Consider the following 26,872-nt stretch of genomic DNA (forward strand, 5'->3'; position numbering starts at 1 on the left):
CTCTTCTTCTCATCCTTATCCTCTCAACGTATCCTCCTCTTCCACTCCTCTCCGCCTCTTGGCTCTTGGCTCCATCAGGCTGGCACCCCATGTGTCTGAGAAGAGGGGAAGAAGAGGGGAAAGAAGGGTGGGAATAGAGGGGTCCTTCTGGCCCTGGGCCCATCGCTGTTGGCATCCACTTAATCTGGATAGTAAAACAAGGAAAAAAGCTATTTTAGGGTTAGGGTTACATTTAGTGTTAGGGTTAAAATTAAGGATAGGGTTAGGGGTTATGATTAGGTTAAGGGTTACGTTTAGGGTTAGGGTTAAAATTAAGGATAGGGTTAGGGGTTATGGTTAGGTTAAGGGTTACGTTTAGGGTTAGGGAAAATAGGATTTGGGATGGGAATCAATGACTTGGTCCCCACGAGGATAGAAGAACATAACATGCATGTGTTTGTAAATGAGAGTCAGTGTGTGAATGCGTGTGTTGGTGTCCCCCACTACTCTCCTATGCTCTTAGGCTCAGGCCTCTGCCTTTCGCACAGAACATGTAGGTCTGTCTGTCTGTCTCTCTGTCTGTCTCTCTCTGAGCCCCAGCTTAGCTTCAGAGCACCACAGCCACATGTTGGCCCCATAGGGTCACCCATATACAGGGAACCCCCTACCACACTACCACGCTACCAGACTACCACACTACCAGACTACCACACTACCAGACTACCATACTACCACACTACCAGACTACCACACTACCACACTACCACACTACCAGACTACCACACTACCAGACTACCATACTACCACACTACCAGACTACCACACTACCATACTACCACACTACCACACTACCAGACTACCATACTACCACACTACCACCAACAACATGGTACGTGTGTTTTTGTTGGTTCAGTTGTGATCCCAGTGTAGGTCGACCACAGCTCAGAAGTCCATTGGACTCTATACACATTTTTCTTTGTTATCACACACACAGACACATACATTCAGGCAAGCAGGCACACGAGCATACACACACCCTCATATACACACACACACAATACACACACACACACACACACACACACACACACACACACACACACACACACACACACACACACACACACACACACACACACACACACACACGCATAAACACACACTCATATTCCATATTCTCCATGTTCTCACAAGCACACCTTTGTATTAGTGCTAAATGGTTTGGTCTGATGGGATCTCTCATTGAGACTCATTATATTCCTATTGGGTATTATTAGTTCTTATTAGAAGTGTGAGCCAAGGAAAAGCTGAGCAGAGCAGAGAGCTAAGGATTAGACTTAGAGAGAGGCAGAGTTCTGGCACTATCAGGTCCGTTTAAACTTAAACATGGCTGAAGACATGGGCTGTGTCCCAAAGTGCACCCCATTCTATTCATACAGCACCACTTTTCACCAGAGCTCATGGGCCATGATCAAAAGGAGTGCACTATAAAGGGAACTGGGTGCCATTTGGGATGAAGCCATGCGGTGCACTACAGTCACTTACTGCTAGCTGGTAAATCCCTTCAGGGTGCACGGACTACCCAGAACTAGCCTGGAAATCATTCAACAACAAACATGAAACGGAGTGTGATGCAGTCTGACTAACTCAGGCTAATTCAGGCCTAGCCTGGTTCCCAGATATGTGTGTGCTTTTAGTCAACGACTAAATCAACTATTGTTGCTATTCCATACATGTATTTAGTGGTGCTTAGTTTATTTTCTTCCCTTATGGAAATGTGTCTGGCATCAAACAAGCAGGCATTACATGCCTCTCCAGTGGCAGTGGACTAGAGGTCTTCTCGGGTCTAAGGTATTCGGGTTGGGGTGGACCAGTCAAGACCTCTACAGTGGACTAGAGGTCTCCTCGGGTCTCAGGTATTCGGGTTGGGGTGGACCAGTCAAGACCGCTACAGTGGACTAGAGGTCTTCTCGGGTCTCAGGTATTCGGGTTGGGGTGGACCAGTCAAGACCGCTACAGTGGACTAGAGGTCTTCTCGGGTCTCAGGTATTCGGGTTGGGGTGGACCAGTCAAGACCTCTACAGTGGACTAGAGGTCTTCTCGGGTCTCAGGTATTCGGGTTGGGGTGGACCAGTCAAGACCTCTACAGTGGACTAGAGGTCTTCTCGGGTCTCAGGTATTCGGGTTGGGGTGGACCAGTCAAGACCTCTACAGTGGACTAGAGGTCTTCTCGGGTCTCAGGTTTTCAGGTTGGGGTGGACCAGTCAAGACCGCTACAGTGGACTAGAGGTCTTCTCGGGTCTCAGGTATTCGGGTTGGGGTGGACCAGTCAAGACCTCTACAGTGGACTAGAGGTCTCCTCGGGTCTCAGGTATTCGGGTTGGGGTGGACCAGTCAAGACCGCTACAGTGGACTAGAGGTCTTCTCGGGTCTCAGGTATTCGGGTTGGGGTGGACCAGTCAAGACCGCTACAGTGGACTAGAGGTCTTCTCGGGTCTCAGGTATTCGGGTTGGGGTGGACCAGTCAAGACCTCTACAGTGGACTAGAGGTCTTCTCAGGTATTCGGGTTGGGGTGGACCAGTCAAGACCTCTACAGTGGACTAGAGGTCTTCTCGGGTCTCAGGTATTCGGGTTGGGGTGGACCAGTCAAGACCTCTACAGTGGACTAGAGGTCTCCTCGGGTCTCAGGTATTCGGGTTGGGGTGGACCAGTCAAGACCTCTACAGTGGACTAGAGGTCTTCTCGGGTCTCAGGTATTCGGGTTGGGGTGGACCAGTCAAGACCTCTACAGTGGACTAGAGGTCTTCTCGGGTCTCAGGTTTTCAGGTTGGGGTGGACCAGTCAAGACCTCTACAGTGGACTATGACGATAGTATAAAAGGACTAAAGCACCGAGCTGCTATTCTCAGCTAGCTAGCAGTTAGGCCCCACAATGTAAATGTTAATTCAGGACATTAAACACACAGACACCTACTGTAATATTCATGCCCTTATAGGAACTTGAACTTGAGGAGGAAGTACAGACTAATACCCTGTCACACACAGAATGCAGTCGTGAAGCCACACATACAGTACATTCCCTCTTATCAACATGTACAGCTGAAGTGGGAAGTTTACATACACTTAGGTTGGAGTCATTACAACTTTGTGAATAGGGAATTTTTACTAGGATTAAATGTCAGGAATTGTGAAAAACTGAGTTTAAATGTATTTGGCTATGGTGTATGTAAACTTCTGACTTCAACTGTAGCTGTATTTGCATGCACATACAGTTGAAGTCGGAAGTTTACATACACCATAGCCAAATACATTTAAACTCCGTTTTTCACAATTCCTGACATTTAATCCTAGTAAAAATTCCCTATTCCCCCGTCTTCGGTCAGTTAGGATCACCACTTTATTTTAAGAATGTGAAATGTCAGAATAATAGTAGAGAGAATTATTTATTTCAGCTTTTATTTCTTTCATCACATTCCCAGTGGGCCAGAAGTTTACAAACACTCAATTAGTATTTGGTAGCATTGCCTTTAAATTGTTTAACTTCGGTCAAACGTTTCGAGGAGCCTTCCACAAGCTTCCCACAATAAATTGGGTGAATTTTGGTCCATTCCTCCTGACAGAGCTGGTGTACCTGACTCAGGTTTGTAGGCCTCCTTGCTCACACACACGTTTTCAGTTCTGGGCGCAAATTTTCTATAGGATTGAGGTCAGGGCTTTGTGATGGCCACTCCAATACCTTGACTTTGTTGTCCTTATGCCATTTTGCCACAACTTTGGAAGTATGCTTGGGGTCATTGTCCATTTGGAAGACCCATTTGCGACCAAGCTTTAACTTCCTGACTGATGTCTTGAGATGTTGCTTCAATATATCCACAATATATATCATTTTCCTCCCTCATGATGCCATCTATTTTGTGAAGTGCAACAGTCCATCCTGCAGCAAAGCACCCCCACAACATGATGCTGCCACCCCTGTGCTTCACGGTCGGGTTGGTGTTCTTCGGTTTGCAAGCCTCCCCCTTTTTCCTCCAAACATAACGATGGTCATTATGGCCAAACAGTTCTATTTTTGTTTCATCAGGCCAGAGGACATTTCTCCAAAAAGTTAGATCTTTGTCCCCATGTGCAGTTGCAAACCATAGTCTGGCTTTTTTATGGCGGTTTTGGAGCAGTGGCTTCTTCCTTGCTGAGCGGCCTTTCAGGTTATGTCGATATAGGACTTGTTTTACTGTGGATATAGATACTTTTGTACCTGTTTCCTCTAGCATCTTCACAAGGTCCTTTGCTGTTGTTCTGGGATTGATTTGCACTTTTCGCACCAAAGTATGTTCATCTCTAGGAGACAGAACGCGTCTCCATCCTGAGTGGTATGACGGCTGCGTGGTCCCATGGTGTTTATACTTGCGTACTATTGTTTGTACAGATGAACGTGGTACCTTCAGGCGTTTGGAAGTTGCTCCCAAGGATGAATCAGACTTGTGGAGGTCTACAATTATTTTTCTGAGGTCTTGGCTGATTTCTTTCGATTTTCCCATGATGTCAAGCAAAGAGGCACTGAGTTTGAAGGTAGGCCTTGAAATACATCCACAGGTACACCTCCAATTGACTCAAATGATGTCAATTAGCCTATATGAAGCTTCTAAAACCATGACATCATTTTCTGGAATTTTCCAAGCTGTTTAAAGGCACAGTCAACTTACTGTATGTACACTTCTGACCCACTGGAATTGTGATACAGTGAATTATAAGTGAAATAATCTGTCTGTAAACAATTGTTGGAAAAATTACTTGTGTCATACACAAAGTAGATGTCCTAACCGACTTGCCAAAACTATAGTTTGTTAACAAGGAATTTGTGGAGTGGTTGAAAAACGAGAAAAACTAAGTGTATGTAAACTTCCGACTTCAACTGTACATACACATGTACACACATGGCAATATGCATACTCAGTGTATATTCAGTAGGCCTCTTCTTATATATGACCTTAGCAAGCACGCACTCGCTCAAACACAGTCGCACACACACTCAAACCGTTTGTCAACAGCTGCGAGAGTTGACGTTAACCTTTCTTTGGGCTGCTGTACGGATTGCTTGATAAATCATTCAACAATTTTTTCTCTATTGTGCTATTTGGGAGTGACGCCCGACACACACACACACACACACACACTTGCCTCTGGTCGGTCACAGAGTTCAGGTAATCTGTCCAGCAGACATCAGCTGTTTGTGGAGGACTCCTCGCCTTGTTTTCCTGGGAATGTGTGTGCGTGTGTCTGTCTCTCTCTCTCTGTGTGTGTGTGTGTGTGTGTGTGTGTGTGTGTGTGTGTGTGTGTGTGTGTGTGTGTGTGTGTGTGTGTGTGTGTGTGTGTGTGTGTGTGTGTGTGTGTGTGTGTGTGTGTGTGTGTGCGCGTGCATGAGACCTGCGTCTTTGTGTGCATGTAATTGCTCTGGGACTGCAGTGATGGAAAGCTCTTGGATAGTGTGTGTTTGCTTGCCTGTGCGTGTGTGCTTCGGTGCGTGCATTCATTTGTGTGGTGTGCACACGTTTCCATGCTCTCAGTAATGACTGTGAGAGTAAATGAATGGTGATGTAAAGGGGATTGTAGACTCAGACCAGTGGAATCAGTAACAACAGCACCACTGGTTTAGTTTAGGAACACTTCTCTTTCCAGGAGTCAGGGAAATTATCAACTATATGTTTCTCTGTCTGACTTTTTTTGTGTGTGTGTGTGTGTGTCTGTCTGTACAATCTATCTTCTGTCTCTTTTTCTGTCTGTCTGTCTGTCTGTCTGTATCTTTATTTTTCTTTCTGATCCTTTGTTCAGTTATCAGTTGGTCTGTCTCTCTGGTCAGTTGGTCTGTCTCTCTGGTCAGTTGGTCTGTCTCTCTGGTCAGTTGGTCTGTCTCTCTGGTCAGTTGTCAGTTGGTCTGTCTCTCTGGTCAGTTGTCAGTTGATCTGTCTCTCTGGTCAGTTGGTCTGTCTCTCTGGTCAGTTGTCAGTTGGTCTGTCTCTCTGGTCAGTTGGTCTGTCTCTCTGGTCAGTTGGTCTGTCCCTCTGGTCAGTTGTCAGTTGGTCTGTCTCTCTGGTCAGTTGTCAGTTGGTCTGTCTCTCTGGTCAGTTGTCAGTTGGTCTGTCTCTCTGGTCAGTTGGTCTGTCCCTCTGGTCAGTTGTCAGTTGGTCTGTCTCTCTGGTCAGTTGTCAGTTGGTCTGTCTCTCTGGTCAGTTGGTCTGTCTCTCTGGTCAGTTGGTCTGTCTCTCTGGTCAGTTGTCAGTTGGTCTGTCTCTCTGGTCAGTTCGTCTGTCTCTCTGGTCAGTTGTCAGTTGGTCTGTCTCTCTGGTCAGTTGGTCTGTCCCTCTGGTCAGCTGTCAGTTGGTCTGTCTCTCTGGTCAGTTGGTCTGTCTCTCTGGTCAGTTGGTCTGTCCCTCTGGTCAGTTGTCAGTTGGTCTGTCTCTCTGGTCAGTTGGTCTGTCTCTCTGGTCAGTTGTCAGTTGGTCTGTCTCTCTGGTCAGTTGATCTGTCTCTCTGGTCAGTTGGTCTGTCTCTCTGGTCAGTTGGTCTGTCTCTCTGGTCAGTTGTCAGTTGGTCTGTCTCTCTGGTCAGTTGATCTGTCTCTCTGGTCAGTTGATCTGTCTCTCTGGTCAGTTGGTCCGTCTCTCTGGTCAGTTGTCAGTTGGTCTGTCTCTCTGGTCAGTTGGTCTGTCTCTCTGGTCAGTTGTCAGTTGGTCTGTCTCTCTGGTCAGTTGGTCAGTCTTTCTGGTCAGTTGTCAGTTGGTCTGTCTCTCTGGTCAGTTGGTCTGTCTCTCTGGTCAGTTGGTCTGTCTCTCTGGTCAGTTGTCAGGTGGTCTGTCTCTCTGGTCAGTTGGTCTGTCTCTCTGGTCAGTTGTCAGGTGGTCTGTCTCTCTGGTCAGTTGGTCTGTCTCTCTGGTCAGTTGTCAGGTGGTCTGTCTCTCTGGTCAGTTGGTCTGTCTCTCTGGTCAGTTGTCAGTTGGTCTGTCTCTCTGGTCAGTTATCAGTTGGTCTGTCCCTCTGGTCAGTTGGTCTGTCTCTCTGGTCAGTTGGTCTGTCTCTCTGGTCAGTTGGTCTGTCTCTCTGGTCAGTTGGTCTGTCTCTCTGGTCAGTTGTCAGTTGGTCTGTCCCTCTGGTCAGTTGGTCTGTCTCTCTGGTCAGTTGGTCTGTCTCTCTGGTCAGTTGGTCTGTCTCTCTGGTCAGTTGTTAGTTGGTCTGTCTCTCTGGTCAGTTGATCTGTCTCTCTGGTCAGTTGGTCTGTCTCTCTGGTCAGTTGTCAGTTGGTCTGTCTCTCTGGTCAGTTGCTAGTTGGTCTGTCTCTCTGGTCAGTTGGTCTGTCTCTCTGGTCAGTTGTCAGTTGGTCTGTCCCTCTGGTCAGTTGGTCTGTCTCTCTGGTCAGTTGGTCTGTTTCTCTGGTCAGTTAGTCTGTCTCTCTGGTCAGTTGGTCTGTCTCTCTGGTCAGTTGTTAGTTGGTCTGTCTCTCTGGTCAGTTGATCTGTCTCTCTGGTCAGTTGGTCTGTCTCTCTGGGCAGTTGTCAGTTGGTCTGTCTCTCTGGTCAGTTGCTAGTTGGTCTGTCTCTCTGGTCAGTTGATCTGTCTCTCTGGTCAGTTGGTCTGTCTCTCTGGTCAGTTGGTCTGTCTCTCTGGTCAGTTGGTCTGTCTCTCTGGTCAGTTGTCAGTTGGTCTGTCTCTCTGGTCAGTTGTCAGTTGGTCTGTCTCTCTGGTCAGTTGGTCTGTCTCTCTGGTCAGTTGGTCTGTCTCTCTGGTCAGTTGGTCTGTCTCTCTGGTCAGTTGTGTCTGTCTCTCTGGTCAGTTGTCAGTTGGTCTGTCTCTCTGGTCAGTTGTCAGTTGGTCTGTCTCTCTGGTCAGTTGTCAGTTGGTCTGTCTCTCTGGTCAGTTGTCAGTTGGTCTGTCTCTGGTCAGTTGGTGTGTCTGTTGGTGTATCTGTGCCTGTGTGTCCATGTGTCTGTCTGTCTGTCAGCAGTTATCCCACATCAGAGTGGTCTAAATCCTGTACACCTGCAGGGTTGTAAAGGAAAGAATGTCTCTCTCTCTCAGGCTAATCCCACTGATGATTTTCAGCCTCAGCGAAATAACGCCTATTTTCTCTTTTCCTCATCCCTCCTCTCTCCCTTCCCCTTTTCATCCTTCTGCTGTCTGTTCCCCTTTTCATCCTTCCGCTGTCTGTCTCGCTTTCTTTATTCCCCTCTCTCTGTCTCTTTCCCTCCCTCTTCTCTCTTTCATCGGGTCCATTCATGGGGTCTGCAGAATGCTTTATGTGCATAAATTAGATTTTAAATTATCTCTCTTTCTCTCTCTCTCTCTCTCTCTCTCTCTCTCTCTCGCTCTCTCTCTCATTATCTCTCTCTCGCTCTCTCTCTCATTATCTCTCTCTCTCTCTCTCTCTCTCTCTCTCTCTCTCTCGCTCTCTCTCTCATTATCTCTCTCTCTCATTATCTCTCTCTCTCTCTCTCTCTCTCTCTCTCTCTCTCTCTCTCTCTCTCTCTAGGGTACAGCCTCTGTTCTCCAGCGTAGGTCTGACAATGAGGAGTACGTCGAGGTTGGTCGTCTGGGGCCATCAGACTACTTTGGTGAGAGGATAACGTTACACACACACACACACACACACATACACAATCACACACACACACACAAACACACACACATTCTTAGGCTAATGCTACATTACGGACCCTTCTCTCTCATTACTGACCCTGTTCAACACACACCAGGAACTGTTAGGAACCTGTTCAACACACACCAGGAACTGTTAGGAACCTGTTCAACACACACCAGGAACTGTTAGGAACCTGTTCAACACACACCAGGAACTATTAGGAACCTGTTCAACACAGAAAATGAACTGTTAGGAACCTGTTCAACACACACAAGGAACTGTTAGGAACCTGTTCAACACAGACCAGGAACTATTAGGAACCTGTTCAACACACACCAGGAACTGTTAGGAACCTGTTCAACACACACCAGGAACTGTTAGGAACCTGTTCAACACACACCAGGAACTGTTAGGAACCTGTTCAACACACACCAGGAACTGTTAGGAACCTGTTCAACACACACCAGGAACTGTTAGGAACCTGTTCAACACAGACCAGGAACTGTTAGGAACCTGTTCAACACAGACAAGGAACTGTTAGGAACCTGTTCAACACACACCAGGAACTGTTAGGAACCTGTTCAACACAGCAACGGAACTGTTAGGAACCTGTTCAACACACACCAGGAACTGTTAGGAACCTGTTCAACACACACCAGGAACTGTTAGGAACCTGTTCAACACACACCAGGAACTGTTAGGAACCTGTTCAACACACACCAGGAACTATTAGGAACCTGTTCAACACAGAAAATGAACTGTTAGGAACCTGTTCAACACACACCAGGAACTGTTAGGAACCTGTTCAACACAGACAAGGTACTGTTAGGAACCTGTTCAACACAGACAAGGAACTGTTAGGAACCTGTTCAACACACACCAGGAACTGTTAGGAACCTGTTCAACACAGACAAGGAACTGTTAGGAACCTGTTGAACACACACCAGGAACTGTTAGGAACCTGTTCAACACACACCAGGAACTGTTAGGAATCTGTTCAACACACACCAGGAACTGTTAGGAACCTGTTCAACACACACCAGGAACTGTTAGGAACCTGTTCAACACACACCAGGAACTATTAGGAACCTGTTCAACACACACCAGGAACTGTTAGGAACCTGTTCAACACACACCAGGAACTGTTAGGAACCTGTTCAACACACACCAGGAACTGTTAGGAACCTGTTCAACACACACCAGGAACTGTTAGGAACCTGTTCAACACACACCAGGAACTGTTAGGAACCTGTTCAACACACACCAGGAACTGTTAGGAACCTGTTCAACACACACCAGGAACTGTTAGGAACCTGTTCAACACACACCAGGAACTGTTAGGAACCTGTTCAACACAGACAAGGAACTGTTAGGAACCTGTTCAACACACACCAGGAACTGTTAGGAACCTGTTCAACACAGACCAGGAACTGTTAGGAACCTGTTCAACACACACCAGGAACTTTTAGGAACCTGTTCAACACACACCAGGAACTGTTAGGAACCTGTTCAACACACACCAGGAACTGTTAGGAACCTGTTCAACACACACCAGGAACTGTTAGGAACCTGTTCAACACACACCAGGAACTGTTAGGAACCTGTTCAACACACACCAGGAACTGTTAGGAACCTGTTCAACACACACCAGGAACTGTTAGGAACCTGTTCAACACACACCAGGAACTGTTAGGAACCTGTTCAACACACAACAGGAACTGTTAGGAACCTGTTCAACACACACCAGGAACTGTTAGGAACCTGTTCAACACACACCAGGAACTGTTAGGAACCTGTTCAACACACACCAGGAACTGTTAGGAACCTGTTCAACACAGACAAGGAACTGTTAGGAACCTGTTCAACACAGACAAGGAACGGTTAGGAACCTGTTCAACACACACCAGGAACTGTTAGGAACCTGTTCAACACACACCCGGAACTGCTAGGAACCTGTTCAACACACACCAGGAACTGTTAGGAACCTGTTCAACACACACCAGGAACTGTTAGGAACCTGTTCAACACACACCAGGAACTGTTAGGAACCTGTTCAACACACACCAGGAACTGTTAGGAACCTGTTCAACACCCACCAAGAACTGTTAGGAACCTGTTCAACACACACCAGGAACTGTTAGGAACCTGTTCAACACACACCAGGAACTGTTAGGAACCTGTTGAACACACACCAGGAACTGTTAGGAACCTGTTCAACACATACCAGGAACTGTTAGGAACCTGTTCAACACAGACAAGGAACTGTTAGGAACCTGTTCAACACAGACCAGGAACTGTTAGGAACCTGTTCAACACACACCAGGAACTGTTAGGAACCTGTTCAACACACACCAGGAACTGTTAGGAACCTGTTCAACACACACCAGGAACTGTTAGGAACCTGTTCAACACACACCAGGAACTGTTAGGAACCTGTTCAACACACACCAGGAACTGTTAGGAACCTGTTCAACACACACCAGGAACTGTTAGGAACCTGTTCAACACACACCAGGAACTGTTAGGAACCTGTTCAACACACACCAGGAACTGTTAGGAACCTGTTCAACACAGACAAGGAACTGTTAGGAACCTGTTCAACACAGACAAGGAACGGTTAGGAACCTGTTCAACACACACCAGGAACTGTTAGGAACCTGTTCAACACACACCAGGAACTGTTTAGAACCTGTTCAACACACACCAGGAACTGTTAAGAACCTCTTCAACACACACCAGGAACTGTTAGGAACCTGTTCAACACACACCAGGAACTGTTAGGAACCTGTTCAACACACACCGGGAACTGTTAGGAACCTGTTCAACACACACCAGGAACTGTTAGGAACCTGTTCAACACACACCCGGAACTGCTAGGAACCTGTTCAACACACACCGGAACTGTTAGGAACCTGTTCAACACACACCAGGAACTGTTAGGAACCTGTTCAACACACACCAGGAACTGTTAGAAACCTGTTCAACACAGACAAGGAACTGTTAGAAACCTGTTCAACACACACCAGGAACTGTTAGAAACCTGTTCAACACACACCAGGAACTGTTAGGAACCTGTTCAACACACACCAGGAACTGTTAAGAACCTGTTCAACACACACCAGGAACTGTTAGGAACCTGTTCAACACACACCAGGAACTGTTAGGAACCTGTTCAACACACACCAGGAACTGTTAGGAACCTGTTCAACACACACCAGGAACTGTTAGGAACCTGTTCAACACACACCAGGAACTGTTAGGAACCTGTTCAACACACACCAGGAACTGTTAGGAACCTGTTCAACACACACCAGGAACTGTTATGAACCTGTTGAACACACACCAGGAACTATTAGGAACCTGTTCAACACACACCAGGAACTGTTAGGAACCTGTTCAACACACACCAGGAACTGTTAGGAACCTGTTCAACACACACCAGGAACTGTTAGGAACCTGTTCAACACACACCAGGAACTGTTAGGAACCTGTTCAACACACACCAGGAACTGTTAGGAACCTGTTCAACACACACCAGGAACTGTTAGGAACCTGTTCAACACACACCAGGAACTGTTAGGAACCTGTTCAACACACACCATGAACTGTTAGGAACCTGTTCAACACACACCAGGAACTGTTAGGAACCTGTTCAACACACACCAGGAACTGTTAGGAACCTGTTCAACACACACCAGGAACTGTTAGGAACCTGTTCAACACACACCAGGAACTGTTAGGAACCTGTTCAACACACACCAGGAACTGTTAGGAACCTGTTCAACACACACCAGGAACTGTTAGGAACCTGTTCAACACACACCAGGAACTGTTAGGAACCTGTTCAACACACACCAGGAACTGTTAGGAACCTGTTCAACACACACCAGGAACTGTTAGGAACCTGTTCAACACAGACAAGGAACTGTTAGGAACCTGTTCAACACAGACAAGGAACGGTTAGGAACCTGTTCAACACACACCAGGAACTGTTAGGAACCTGTTCAACACACACCAGGAACTGTTTAGAACCTGTTCAACACACACCAGGAACTGTTAAGAACCTCTTCAACACACACCAGGAACTGTTAGGAACCTGTTCAACACACACCAGGAACTGTTAGGAACCTGTTCAACACACACCGGGAACTGTTAGGAACCTGTTCAACACACACCAGGAACTGTTAGGAACCTGTTCAACACACACCCGGAACTGCTAGGAACCTGTTCAACACACACCGGGAACTGTTAGGAACCTGTTCAACACACACCAGGAACTGTTAGGAACCTGTTCAACACACACCAGGAACTGTTAGAAACCTGTTCAACACAGACAAGGAACTGTTAGTAACCTGTTCAACACACACCAGGAACTGTTAGAAACCTGTTCAACACACACCAGGAACTGTTAGGAACCTGTTCAACACACACCAGGAACTGTTAGAAACCTGTTCAACACACACCAGGAACTGTTAGAAACCTGTTCAACACACACCAGGAACTGTTAGGAACCTGTTCAACACACACCAGGAACTGTTAGGAACCTGTTCAACACACACCAGGAACTGTTAGGAACCTGTTCAACACACACCAGGAACTGTTAGGAACCTGTTCAACACACACCAGGAACTGTTAGGAACCTGTTCAACACACACCAGGAACTGTTATGAACCTGTTGAACACACACCAGGAACTATTAGGAACCTGTTCAACACACACCAGGAACTGTTATGAACCTGTTCAACACACACCAGGAACTGTTAGGAACCTGTTCAACACACACCAGGAACTGTTAGGAACCTGTTCAACACACACCAGGAACTGTTAGGAACCTGTTCAACACACACCAGGAACTGTTAGGAACCTGTTCAACACACACCAGGAACTGTTAGGAACCTGTTCAACACACACCAGGAACTGTTAGGAACCTGTTCAACACACACCATGAACTGTTAGGAACCTGTTCAACACACACCAGGAACTGTTAGGAACCTGTTCAACACACACCAGGAACTGTTAGGAACCTGTTCAACACACACCAGGATCTGAATAAAACACAAGGACCTGAAAGGACGCAACCTTATAGGGACCCCAACATGATATGTCATCATCATCATTAGTAATGACCCTCATGAAAGTCAACAGAATGGCCCCTGACCTCTGACCACACCTTGTCCTCCAGGTGAGATCGCCCTGCTGCTGAACAGGCCGCGGGCGGCCACAGTGGTGGCCCGGGGACCCCTGAAGTGTGTGAAGCTGGACCGGCCCCGCTTCGAACGGGTCCTGGGGCCCTGCTCGGAGATCCTAAAGAGGAACATCCAGAGATACAACAGCTTCATCTCTCTCACCGTGTGAGGGGCCACCAGGGGCCTCATGCGGGCCAAATGGGGAGGGAAAGGTGCGGATGGGTGGGACAGGGGGATTCCGATGACAGGGCGCTTGCATCTTCCTGCCTTTTTTTCATTTGGCTCTGTTCTTCTAATTCTGATCTTCTTCTTGTTGTTCACTTTGACTTGACCTGTACTGTCTCTGTAGCTTTATTTAAATGAACAATGAAACATGTGGGATGAATGGGGCGAGGACGGACAGATAGTGTGGATGTACTTTAAATGGGTCATATGTTACAGGAGTCATATGTTTACTGTATATGATACATGCTTGGAGAATGCAATGAATGGAGGTAGATTGCACTTGTATGTATTTTATGAGGTAAACTATAACAGGGGAGGGGTGGGGTAATTCAGGAAGGGAAGTCATGAATTCAGGAAGTGAGGTCATGTTTACGTACAGCGAAGGAGGAAGTTGGGTGTCTATTGCGCGCAAGTTGTAGTTTTTTGCCTTTTCGCTTTAGGGTCGTTGGTCCGTGGTTGCCATTTCTACGTCAAATCAACCCACTACCTGATGACACAGGCCTTTGTTACCTAAAAACTAGAGGTAGACGTAAAAACAACTTTTATTCTTGTCTGTTTCATTGATCTCAATGCTTTTTAACTGTGCTTGTGTTGCTGGTACGAATGACGATGGGGTGTTTGTTAGAAGTTACATTTTGAATAGGGGTTTTATTGATGGATGCTGCAAATGTGCCATGTGAAGGAGTGTGGCTTTTATTTTGAAATTGGGGCTTTTATTTTGTAAAGATACCTTCATTCTGATGTTTTATCTGAGTCTGAATCTGTAAATTGTTCCAAAGGCGCAATAGTGTTTGTTAGATTAACACACAGACACACTCTCTCAAACACATAACACACACACACACACACACTCTCTCAAACACATGACACACACACACAGACACGGTCACACACTAACAGACACACACATGCACATGTACACACACACAAACACACACGTTCTGACATACACTCATACAGGTGGATATACACACACACACACACACACACACACACATCTCTCAGGACTATAAATTCATAATACAAATGTCTTACACTGGATGCTTTTTCAGCTGATTTTGGTCTGTGTTAAATTGATTGGTGAGATAATTTTCCATCACTTTACAGTTCTTGGCTTTTGGGGAATACAGCAGTTTGTTTAAATTGTTTTGATGATGTTGATTTAAATGTTATTCTAAATGTTCAAACCAGAGAAATAGACAAAGTTATGTTACTCTCTTTCTAAGTCATTGGAGATTGTGATCTCTATCTCGATTCAAAGTTGCACAATAATTGACCAATGGCAGATGATGTCCAATGGAGCTGACCTATAGAACAGCATATTTCTGTATTCCACACTCTCATTGGTTCTCATCATATCATTCCATCCTTTTCAGCAAATAAATACAAGCTTCTGAACTCCACTGGTTTCTTTCTTTGTATTTGCCATATATTTTTAACTGTGCTGTTTCACTAAAGCTCTCAACCTAGAAACATTTTACAGACTGTATATTTTACATTAGTTATCTTGTTGTTTTTAGTCCCACTGGTTTCACTGGTTCTTGGTTTCACCGGTTCTTGGTTTCACCGGTTCTTGGTTTCACCGGTGAACCGGTTCTTGGTTTCACCGGTTCTTGGTTTCACCAGTTCTTGGTTCACCGGTTCTTGGTTTCACCGGTTCTTGGTTTCACCGGTTCTTGGTTTCACCAGTTCTTGGTTTCACCTGTTCTTGGTTCACCGGTTCTTGGTTTTACTGGAAATAGTCTTTCTGTCGCTCTTCCATTAATGTGTTTGTTCTCTACTGGTGTTTCAATGAAATATAGATCATAGTCGGTCTCACATTCCTTCCCATCTCTTACCCTGTGGGCATGTTCTGCACCCTCTTATTTCTTGATTAGGCCTTGTTCTCTTCTGCTTTTTATGGCTCTCACTCTGCTCTCTCCATCCCTCTTTTTCTTTCTCCCTCCCTTACCCCCTCCCACTCCTCGACCTCTTTCCCTCATTCTCCTACCCGCCTTCCTCTCTCTCCTCTCTCTAAGCTAGGTGTCGGTCATCCGTCAGTGTATAGCGGGACGTCAGGATTCTCCACAGCTAGTTTCCACTCTGCTGTGTGGAGTAAAGCTGAAGCCTTGACACATTCCTCCCCATCTTAAAGCCTGCTAAATCAACTGAGGAATGTGGCCTGCACTGAACCAACAGCGTTTAGCCCCCCTCACACACAACCACCTGCATGTATGTGAGTGTGCACACAGACACGTTGATAGACACACACATTCATACACACAAACGCATGCTTGCAGACACACACATTCATTTAAATACACACTCACTCACACACACAGGCGCCCTGTCCTAGCTGCATACAAAGACACAGAAACACACACACACACACTGTCCTGCATACACACACGCACACCACAGCAATCCCAGTGATTATCTGAGGCTCCTGTCAGAACAGCTAGGTTGTGTTTATGTCTCTACATCACCACACTATCCTCCAGGTCCCAGAGCAACACACAGTACATCTCTACAGTTCACATTATTTATTTACCCTCTCCTTTCTCCTCTTCCTCCCTTTTTGTTTCCAGTTTTCTGATTCACACTTTATTTTTAGTCGTCCGCGTAATTCTTTCTCACTCGTTCCCCTGCCTCGTCACCTCTCACAGTAGCAGAGAAGGATGACTAGGTCAGTAGAGGGTCATGTAATAATCTAGGGTTTTCATTTTTTTTATAGAGACACAACTCACAAACACAAATCAAGCAAATAATAAAGTGTTTCAATGCACGTACTGTATGTATGGTGTTGAAGCACCGAATCATTCAGGCCCTGATGAATTCCTCATTATGTACGTTCTTCCTTCAAACAGGTAGTCTAACGTTTCAACATCACCTTCAACATCTCTTCAGACAGGTAGTCTAACGTTTCAACGCACCTTCAACATCTCTTCAGACAGGTAGTCTAACGTTTCAACGTCACCTTCAACATCTCTTCAGACAGGTAGTCTAACGTTTCAACGTCACCTTCAACATCTCTTCAGACAGGTAGTCTAACGTTTCAACATCACCTTCAACATCTCTTCAAACAGGTAGTCTAACGTTTCAACTCACCTTCAACATCTCTTCAGACAGGGAGTCTAACGTTTCAACGTCACCTTCAACATCTCTTCAGACAGGTAGTCTAACGTTTCAACTTCACCTTCAACATCTCTTCAGACAGGTAGTCTAACGTTTCAACGTCACCTTCAACATCTCTTCAAACAGGTAGTCTAACGTTTCAACGTCACCTTCAACATCTCTTCAGACAGGTAGTCTAACGTTTCAACTTTACCTTCAACATCTCTTCAGACAGGTAGTCTAACGTTTCAACGTCACCTTCAACATCTCTTCAAACAGGTAGTCTAACGTTTCAACGTCACCTTCAACATCTCTTCAGACAGGTATTCTAACGTTTCAACATCACCTTCAACATCTCTTCAGACAGGTAGTCTAACGTTTCAACGTCACCTTCAACATCTCTTCAGACAGGGAGTCTAACGTTTCAACGTCACCTTCAACATCTCTTCAGACAGGTAGTCTAATGTTTCAACGTCACCTTCAACATCTCTTCAGACAGGTAGTCTAACGTTTCAACGTCACCTTCAACATCTCTTCAGACAGGTAGTCTAACGTTTCAACATCACCTTCAACATCTCTTCAAACAGGTAGTCTAACGTTTCAACTCACCTTCAACATCTCTTCAGACAGGTAGTCTAACGTTTCAACGTTACCTTCAACATCTCTTCAAACAGTTAGTCTAACGTTTCAACGTCACCTTCAACATCTCTTCAGACAGGTAGTCTAACGTTTCAACGTCACCTTCAACATCTCTTCAGACAGGTAGTCTAACGTTTCAACGTCACCTTCAACATCTCTTCAAACAGGTAGTCTAACGTTTCAACGTCACCTTCAACATCTCTTCAGACAGGTAGTCTAACGTTTCAACGTCACCTTCAACATCTTCCACAAGCCGGTGGACACAGCTCAACACTCCAACCCAGAGTGGTTATCTAACCAGAGGTGATGAGCTGTGTCTGACCTGTGTCTTGGTCTATGTAGAGTCCAAAGCACCTGATCTGGCTTCCACCCTGGAACTCAGTGGGTGGGCCTGACCTTCATAAAGGCTGAAGTTGGCACTGCTATCAGGGTGCTATGACAAAACATAACCTGCTTGGACCCCTCTGGCTGTGGGCCAGAGTGTGATCAGGGCTGTATTCATAAAGCATCTCAAGGTAGGAGTGCTGATCTGGTATCAGGTCCCCCCTGCCCATATAATAGTATCATTATATTATCTAAACTGTAAAACTAATCCTAGATCATATTCTGAGACTTGTGTGAATACGGGCCCAGGACAGATGCATGCACACACACACGCGAACACACACACACTATACATACTCACACACTCTGGATATACTGTACAGGGTGACCAAGTTCATTGCCTGAGACATATAGTGCATTCCTCTATATAGCAGTCATCCATCTACACCTAACCAGGCCAGGACAGCAGCAGTTCATGCCCAGCCAAAGCTCCCCATCCCTGGCATGATGAGAACCACAGCCCCCTACAACACATCCATCCAGGACAATTATCTCATTGAATGAATGGTAAGTGCATTGTGTACAGGAAATGGATTATGGCTTTGATTGTATAGACATACATATAGCTTTAATACAGGTATCATTAGACAGTTCTGGAAACGTTACATTTGACATGGAAGAATGAGTGGAAGACATTAACCAGTTTCCCCTGATTCGTGTGGGAATGAGAGCGTTGTATGGAGAACCCAGACCCTCTTCTGAAAGTGTGTTTTGTTTTCCATGTTGTTTAACCTCTCTAGGGTAGGTGGCACCAAATCGTCCCACCTACGTAACAGCCAGTGTAATCCCGTGGCGCGTTATTCAAAAACCTCAAAAATGCAAAAACTTCAATTTTTCAAACATATGACTTTTTTACACCATTTTAAAGACAAGACTCTCCTTTATCTAACCACACTGTCCGATTTCAAAAAGGCTTTACAACGAAAGCAAAACATTAGATTATGTCAGCAGAGTACCCAGCTAGAAATAATCAGACACCCATTTTTCAAGCTAGCATATAATGTCACATAAACCCAAACCACAGCTAAATGCAGCACTAACCTTTGATGATCTTCATCAGATGACAATCCTATAACATTATGTTATACAATACATGCATGTTTTGTTCAATCAAGTTCATATTTATATCAAAAACCAGCTTTTTACATTAGCATGTGACTAGCATGTGACTAGCATTCCCACCGAACACTGCCGGTGAATTTACTAAATTACTCACGATAAACGTTCACAAAAAGCATAGCAATTATTTTAAGAATTATAGATACAGAACTCCTCTATGCACTCGATATGTCCGATTTTAAAATAGCTTTTCAGTGAAAGCACATTTTGCAATATTCTCAGTAGATAGCCCGGCATCACAGGGCTAGCTATTTAGACACCCAGCAAGTTTAGCACTCACCAAAGTCAGATTTACTATAAGAAAAATGTTATTACCTTTGCTGTCTTCGTCAGAATGCACTCCCAGGACTTCTACTTCAATAACAAATGTTGGTTTGGTTCAAAATAATCCATAGTTATATCCAAACAGCGGCGTTTTGTTCGTGCGTTCAAGACACTATCCGAAAGGGTAAATAAGGGTGACGAGCATGGCGCAATTCGTGACAAAAAATTCTAAATATTCCATTACCGTACTTCGAAGCATGTCAACCGCTGTTTAAAATAAATTTTTATGCCATTTTTCTCATAAAAAAGCGATAATATTCCGACCGGGAATCTGCGTTTAGGTAAACAGACGAAAGAAAATAAAGCATGGGGTCGACTCGGGCACGCGCCTAAGCCCATAGTACTCTGATCGGCCACTTGCCAAAAGCGATTATGTGTTTCAGCCAGAGGCTGCCTCGATATCGTTCAGCTTTTTCCCGGGCTCTGAGAGCCTATGGGAGCCGTAGGAAGTGTCACGTTAGAGCAAAGATCCTCAGTCTTCAATAAAAAGAGCCAAGATGAAACACAACTTGTCAGACAGGCCACATCCTGCATGGAATCTTCTCAGGTTTTGGCCTGCCATTTGAGTTCTGTTATACTCACAGACACCATTCAAACAGTTTTAGAAACTTTAGGGTGTTTTCTATCCAAAGCCAATAATTATATGCATATTCTAGTTACTGGGCAGGAGTAGTAACCAGATTAAATCGGGAACGTTTTTTATCCGGCCGTGTCAATACTGCCCCATAGCCCTAACAGGTTAACAGCCAAGGCAAGTGTGTGTTATGTTGTACATCTAGGGAACACGGCCGGAACCCGTTGAGGGGGGCTGTGCTGACTTTGAGCTGTCCCTGCTCCTCACCTCACTCGCTCCCGTTTAGCATGAGAAAGAACTCTCCCGGGACGAGGGAAGGAGAAAAGGAGAGAGGGAAGGGAGAAATGGGGATTTGAGTCATTAAACATTCCTGCCAGATTGCCACCCCCAACCGATGGCCACCCTCCCTCTCTGGCGGAACAACTCTCTCTGTCTCTGTCTCTGTCCTCTCACCCACTTTCACTCGGTCTCTCTCGCTCACTCTTTTTTCTCTGTCCCTACTACCCTGTTCTTCTTCCTTCCTTATCGCTCTCCCTTTTCCCCTCCCAAACTCTTCTCTATTTCTCTCCCCCCCTCTTTTCTCCCCCCCTCTTTCTCCCCCTCTCTCTCTCCCCCCCACCCTCTCTCTTTCTCTTCCTCCTTCCTTCCTTCCATCTCTCTTCCTGCTCCCCTCCCATGGACCACTATGGACCCAGAGCTCACTGTGACATTCCCACACGGGGGCATCTTTGTGCCTGTGAATGGGGAGGGACATGGCCCGGGACTCCAATGGCACTTGTCTGTCACATAAACACGTGGGCTGAAGGAGGAGAGAGTATAAGGAGAGGACAATATGAATGGAAATATCAAACTATTGCTCTTGGCCCGTATTCATAAAGCGTCTCAGAGCATTTCGCTACACTCGCATTAACATCTGCTAACCATGTGTATGTGACAAATAACATTTGATTTGATTTGAGTAGGTGTGCTGATCTAGGACCAGGTCCTCCCTGTCCATGTGCTCTTATTCATGAGGATCTAAATGGCGAAACTGTTCCTGCAGTACAGTATATCAGCACATATAGGTCAAGACTTTGTGTCAGGTTCTGTCTGAGCATTTTCTCTGTGGGAGAACCTCCAACAGCTACAGCATTATGTAAGGCTGGTATTGGTGCAGCATTGCTTGGTTCTGAAGAGGGTGAGACTAAAGCAGCTCCTAGATCAGATCTGACACGATTACAGTTTTTTGCGATTGCTTACACACTTGTTGCAGAATTTGGCTCATTGTGTCAAAACTCTACACACAAGCCAAATAAGACACAACACTTGGAGATAAACATCTCACTTCTATGTCAGAATGAAACTCTGCAATCAAAACCTAACAATCCTTTTTCAAAATGGCATTTTTACAACAACATGATACACACATGCACCATTTGAATTACTCTTCCAAAGCAGCAACACATTGATGTACTTTATACAAAACACTGCTGTCTTTCGTACTTTGTATACCTTTTTAATTTTCTCATAAAGTCTTCTGTGAAAGATTGTTCCAGTACAGTACATCTACTCACATTTCAATGAACACAAAATAGAGCTTATACAGCTTATTTTTTTGCCATTGCAGGTTTTTACAACAACAAAACACAAAGAAAAGTAGAATTACAGTACAGTAATCAATACAATATGTTACTGTAAACTCACAGAAACAAAAAATATTACAGTAAAATTACAGTGTAATGGTAAACGAAAAATAGTATTGTAAGGGATTGTAAGGGATGGGGTGGATGGTTTATGGATCCCGCCTTCTGTTAGGGTCTGGCCACATCACCTCATCCACATCACAAGCAATGTCATCCCTGGCTAGGCAACAGGGAAAATATCGCCTTGCGCGCCTTATCTAACCCTGGACAGACCCCACCTCAATGTCTCTGCATGCCTCTCCCATTGCTTGCAAAAGAGGCAGGAGGGCATGTGGTTGGCCAAGCCGAAAATAATTCCTCAATCGTATTGAGAAATGGGGAGTAAGGGGGCAGGTATACAACTGTGAAGTTGTGGTTGGTGAACCAGTCCCTGACCAGAGCAGCCCGGTGGAAACTAACATTATCCCAGATGATAACAAACCTGGGCTGCTCTGGTCCGTCCTGTACAACTGCATTATGTAGTGCATCCAGAAATATGATTATGCGTGTAGTATTGTAGGGACCTAGGGTGGCATAGTGATGGAGAACTCCTTGCAGACTAATGGCGGTACACAAGGTGATATTTCCCCCGCACTGACCAGGGACATTCACAACGGCTCTTTGTCCTATAACATTTCAGCCCCGATGCCTGGTTTTAGCATCAATGAAAATGAACTCATGAGGCTGTGCAGCTGCATCAAAGTCCAGGACTCTCTGTAACAGAACATGCATACACTGTACCGTGAATATGGTGTAACTCAAAACACAGAACTACAATGTCTACATTTTCACACAAGGATGGGGGTGGGGGGTGGGTTGGGTCAGTCACATTCAGTCAAAACTACAAGCTACAGGCAAGGCTGGTGCCCCCACAGATAACCCCCCTCCCACCCCCAGAATGGTGGCACCTGCCTAGGTCACATACTGCTTTGTCTGAATGTATCTCTGCAGCGCCAATAGGACACAATCTACTGCCATTACTATTTTACAGTATCGTACAGTGACACTTACTTGCACATAGTCATAGAGAAGGTCTTTGACTAACGCTGTTCCTCTCAAATGGAACCCTGTACAGCTGCTTCATCGTAAGTTGGTGTTGATGCAAGATGTGGCAGAGTGTCGACATACTGACACGGTTGATATTATGGAAGGTTGTGTGATCTGCCATGATTTGCTCTCCTAGTTGATGTAGGCGGATGGTGTTGTTTGCCAACACTAGATTGACAATGGTCAGTTCCTGTTCATGGTGAACAGACGTTGTCTTCCACCCTCAGGAGGTCGTCTGGAAGTTTTGTAGACAATGCAAGAATATGATGTCATTGGTTAGGTTCTTTTTTACATACTGTACTGTCATACTGAACACAGTAACATCACAACTGTATTACATGTACTTCACAGCACTATACCTATTTTTTTGGTTCACTGAGGAGCATAGACCTAATATTGTAGGACTACATTGTATTGTACTGTGATGCAGAATGATGTGCAACAATTACATAGGTACAGTCTAGTGTAGAAAGTTGAAGACATACCTGTTCTCCAGTCTAAATGTCCATATTATGGATGCTACCGTGTAGCGACTCAGGTTGGGCTGGACTCTCTGCCCAGCCTCCCTCATTGTCAGGCCATGATTTATGACAGGGTCCACCAAAGTGGCCCTAATGTCGTCAGAAATATGTCTCCGTCTACTGCCTGGTCCCCTTCTTTGTCCTCGTCCACCTCTCTCTCTCTCTCTCTCTCTCTCTCTCTCTCTCTCTCTCTCTCTCTCTCTCTCTCTCTCTCTCTCTCTCTCTCTCTCTCTCTCTCTCTCTCTCTCTCTCTCTCTCTCTCTCTCTCTCTCACTGCCTCCATGTTTGCAAAGTTCTCACAAAAGAGGTGATCTTACCTGAGGTATATTTGTAGTGCTAAGGCTCAGACTAATTGGTGTTCAATTACTGTATAAGTGTTTTCGTGGGTGGGTGTTGCCAATTTCAGGTATGTTTTGCATTTTGAATAGAAGTGTTTTCCCAATGATTGCAAGAGATTTAATTCTTGAACAAAGTGTCTAATGTAAGAAACAGTGTAGTGTTTTGTAAGTGTGTTGCAGATTTACAAACAAAGTGCAAAGCACAAAATGTGTTTGTACTTTTGGTGCCTTTGTTTAAGGCATGGTTACAAAAGTTAAGGTTTTGATGCTTTTGTCTAAGCATTCATTTTCAGTGTGTAAGCAATCGGAAAAAAACGGTAATGGTTTGACTGTAGGGTGGGAATCAAATCAAGTTTTATTTATACTGCATATTTCAGACAACACAATGTCCTTCACAGGAAAAAAACGAATAAAAAACAATAAAAGTTGAAATATTTACTACACAGCAAACATGCGATAAAAAACAAGAAAAATAACTTTATATAACCAAGGTGTGTGTGTGTGTGTGTGTGTGTGTGTGTGTGTGTGTGTGTGTGTGTGTGTGTGTCACTTGTGTGTGCGCTTGTGAGATGCACTTGCAGTTGTATCTCTTAAACCAGACACAGCATCCTCGGTCTCGTGAGAAGATGTTTTATTTGGTTGCTCAGTTTTAGCTCTGGCACAGACTAGTGAACACAGCCCGCGGGCCTGCGATCCAAACCCCCTCTCTCTTTCTCTCTCACTATCTTTTGTTTCTAGCCCTCCCCCCTCCTGTATTTTTTCCCATAGCAGTCATCCTCTGCTCCCCTCTGCCCCTTGTCTGGAAGACCCAGGCTAATTAAAATGCCTGCCAGCAGATTCACCGTCATGACCCAGAGAAGGGAGGGGGACCTGGGGCTATAGACCCCAGAGGAGGAAGTGGGACATGGGGCTAGAGAGACCAGAGAAGGGAGGGGGACATGGGGCTATAACCCCAGAGGAGGAAGTGGGACATGGGGCTAGAGAGACCAGAGAAGGGAGGGGGACCTGGGGCTATAGACCCCAGAGGAGGAAGTGGGACATGGGGCTAGAGAGACCAGAGAAGGGAGGGGGACCTGGGGCTATAGACCCCAGAGGAGGAAGTGGGACATGGGGCTAGAGAGACCAGAGAAGGGAGGGGGACCTGGGGCTATAGACCCCAGAGGAGGAAGTGGGACATGGGGCTAGAGAGACCAGAGAAGGGAGGGGGACATGGGGCTATAGACCCCAGAGGAGGAAGTGGGACATGGGGCTAGAGAGACCAGAGAAGGGAGGGGGACCTGGGGCTATAGACCCCAGAGGAGGAAGTGGGACATGGGGCTAGAGAGACCAGAGAAGGGAGGGGGACCTGGGGCTATAGACCCCAGAGGAGGAAGTGGGACATGGGGCTAGAGAGACCAGAGAAGGGAGGGGGACATGGGGCTATAGACCCCAGAGGAGGAAGTGGGACATGGGGCTAGAGAGACCAGAGAAGGGAGGGGGACCTGGGGCTATAGACCCCAGAGGAGGAAGTGGGACATGGGGCTATAGACCCCAGAGGAGGAAGTGGGACATGGGGCTATAGACCCCAGAGGAGGAAGTGGGACATGGGGCTAGAGAGACCAGAGAAGGGAGGGGGACATGGGGCTATAGACCCCAGAGGAGGAAGTGGGACATGGGGCTATAGACCCCAGAGGAGGAAGTGGGACATGGGGCTATAGACCCCAGAAGAGGAAGTGGGACATGGGGCTAGAGATACCAGAGAAGGGAGGGGGACCTGGGGCTATAGACCCCAGAGGAGGAAGTGGGACATGGGGCTATAGACCCCAGAGGAGGAAGTGGGACATGGGGCTATAGACCCCAGAGGAGGAAGTGGGACATGGGGCTATAGACCCCAGAGGAGGAAGTGGGACATGGGGCTATAGACCCCAGAGGAGGAAGTGGGACATGGGGCTATAGACCCAGAGGAGGAAGTGGGACATGGGGCTATAGACACCAGAGAAGGGAGGGGGACCTGGGGCTATAGACCCCAGAGGAGGAAGTGGGACATGGGGCTAGAGAGACCAGAGAAGGGAGGGGGACATGGGGCTATAGACCCCAGAGGAGGAAGTGGGACATGGGGCTAGAGAGACCAGAGAAGGGAGGGGGACATGGGGCTATAGACCCCAGAGAAGGGAGGGGGACATGGGGCTATAGACCCCAGAGGCGGAAGTGGGACATGGGGCTAGAGAGACCAGAGAAGGGAGGGGGACATGGGGCTATAGACCCCAGAGGAGGAAGTGGGACATGGGGCTATAGACCCCAGAGGAGGAAGTGGGACATGGGGCTATAGACCCCAGAGGAGGAAGTGGGACATGGGGCTATAGACCCCAGAGGAGGAAGTGGGACATGGGGCTAGAGAAACCAGAGAAGGGAGGGGAACCAGGGGCTAGAGCGACCCACAACCCCTTGTAAGAAATGAACCCCTAACCGTCTCTGCTACTGACCAGTCCTTTGATACGTTCATACAGCTGGTCTGGCTCTAAAGGCTGAGGTGGGTTACCATGTTAATGACACGCCAGGCCAATCCCACTCCCAGGCCAGAGATGAGCTTAGCCTGGCTGGACCTCAGACATCTCCGCCTGGTTCCCATACTCTTATTCAGTTATTTTAAAATCCTGACCTGACGGGTTCAGAGTTCAACACCCAAGCAGGGGTCACAGGTGATTGAGCATTGGATTGGCTGATGGAATTGGGAGGAGTTTAGGGATGGGGGGGTCCAGATGGGGCGGTCTGTGGGGATGGAAAACCAAAGACCAGACCAGGTCAGGAGACCAGGTCAGGAGACCAGGTCAGGAGATCAACCACAAGTTTCAGTTCAGTGGTCCACCCCCAGCTCAGCGGTTGGTTTGAGATGACAGTCGGTCCCAGAGTGAATGTGGGATTGAGTTGGTAGTTCTAATGCATGTTTAAAAGAGTGGTGGAACACTATGATGGAAATGGACTCTGTACAGCTGAGGACTTCATGACCCGGTCTGAGATCAGACTGTAGTGTCTGTAGAGATGGACTCTACAGCTGAGGACTTCATGACCCGGTCTGCGATCAGACTGTAGTGTCTGTAGAGATGGACTCTGTACAGCTGAGGACTTCATGACCCGGTCTGAGATCAGACTGTAGTGTCTGTAGAGATGGACTCTACA

At 46.3% G+C, this 26,872-nt stretch overlaps 1 long non-coding RNA gene across 2 annotated transcripts in view; it reads left to right on the forward strand.

Moving 5' to 3' along the window:
* The window catches only part of LOC106606484 (cAMP-dependent protein kinase type I-beta regulatory subunit), a 231,754-nt gene extending 216,335 nt beyond the window's left edge, over nt 1-15,419 (forward strand). For both annotated transcript variants that reach the window (XR_006770161.1, XR_006770162.1), the window contains 2 exons: nt 8,498-8,579; nt 13,788-15,419. This is a non-coding gene — a long non-coding RNA (cAMP-dependent protein kinase type I-beta regulatory subunit). The remainder of the gene's footprint in view (nt 1-8,497; nt 8,580-13,787) is intronic.
* Nucleotides 15,420-26,872: the final 11,453 nt, after the last annotated feature.

The sequence above is a fragment of the Salmo salar genome, chromosome ssa06, assembly GCF_905237065.1.
Source record: "Salmo salar chromosome ssa06, Ssal_v3.1, whole genome shotgun sequence".
NCBI lineage: Eukaryota > Metazoa > Chordata > Actinopteri > Salmoniformes > Salmonidae > Salmo > Salmo salar.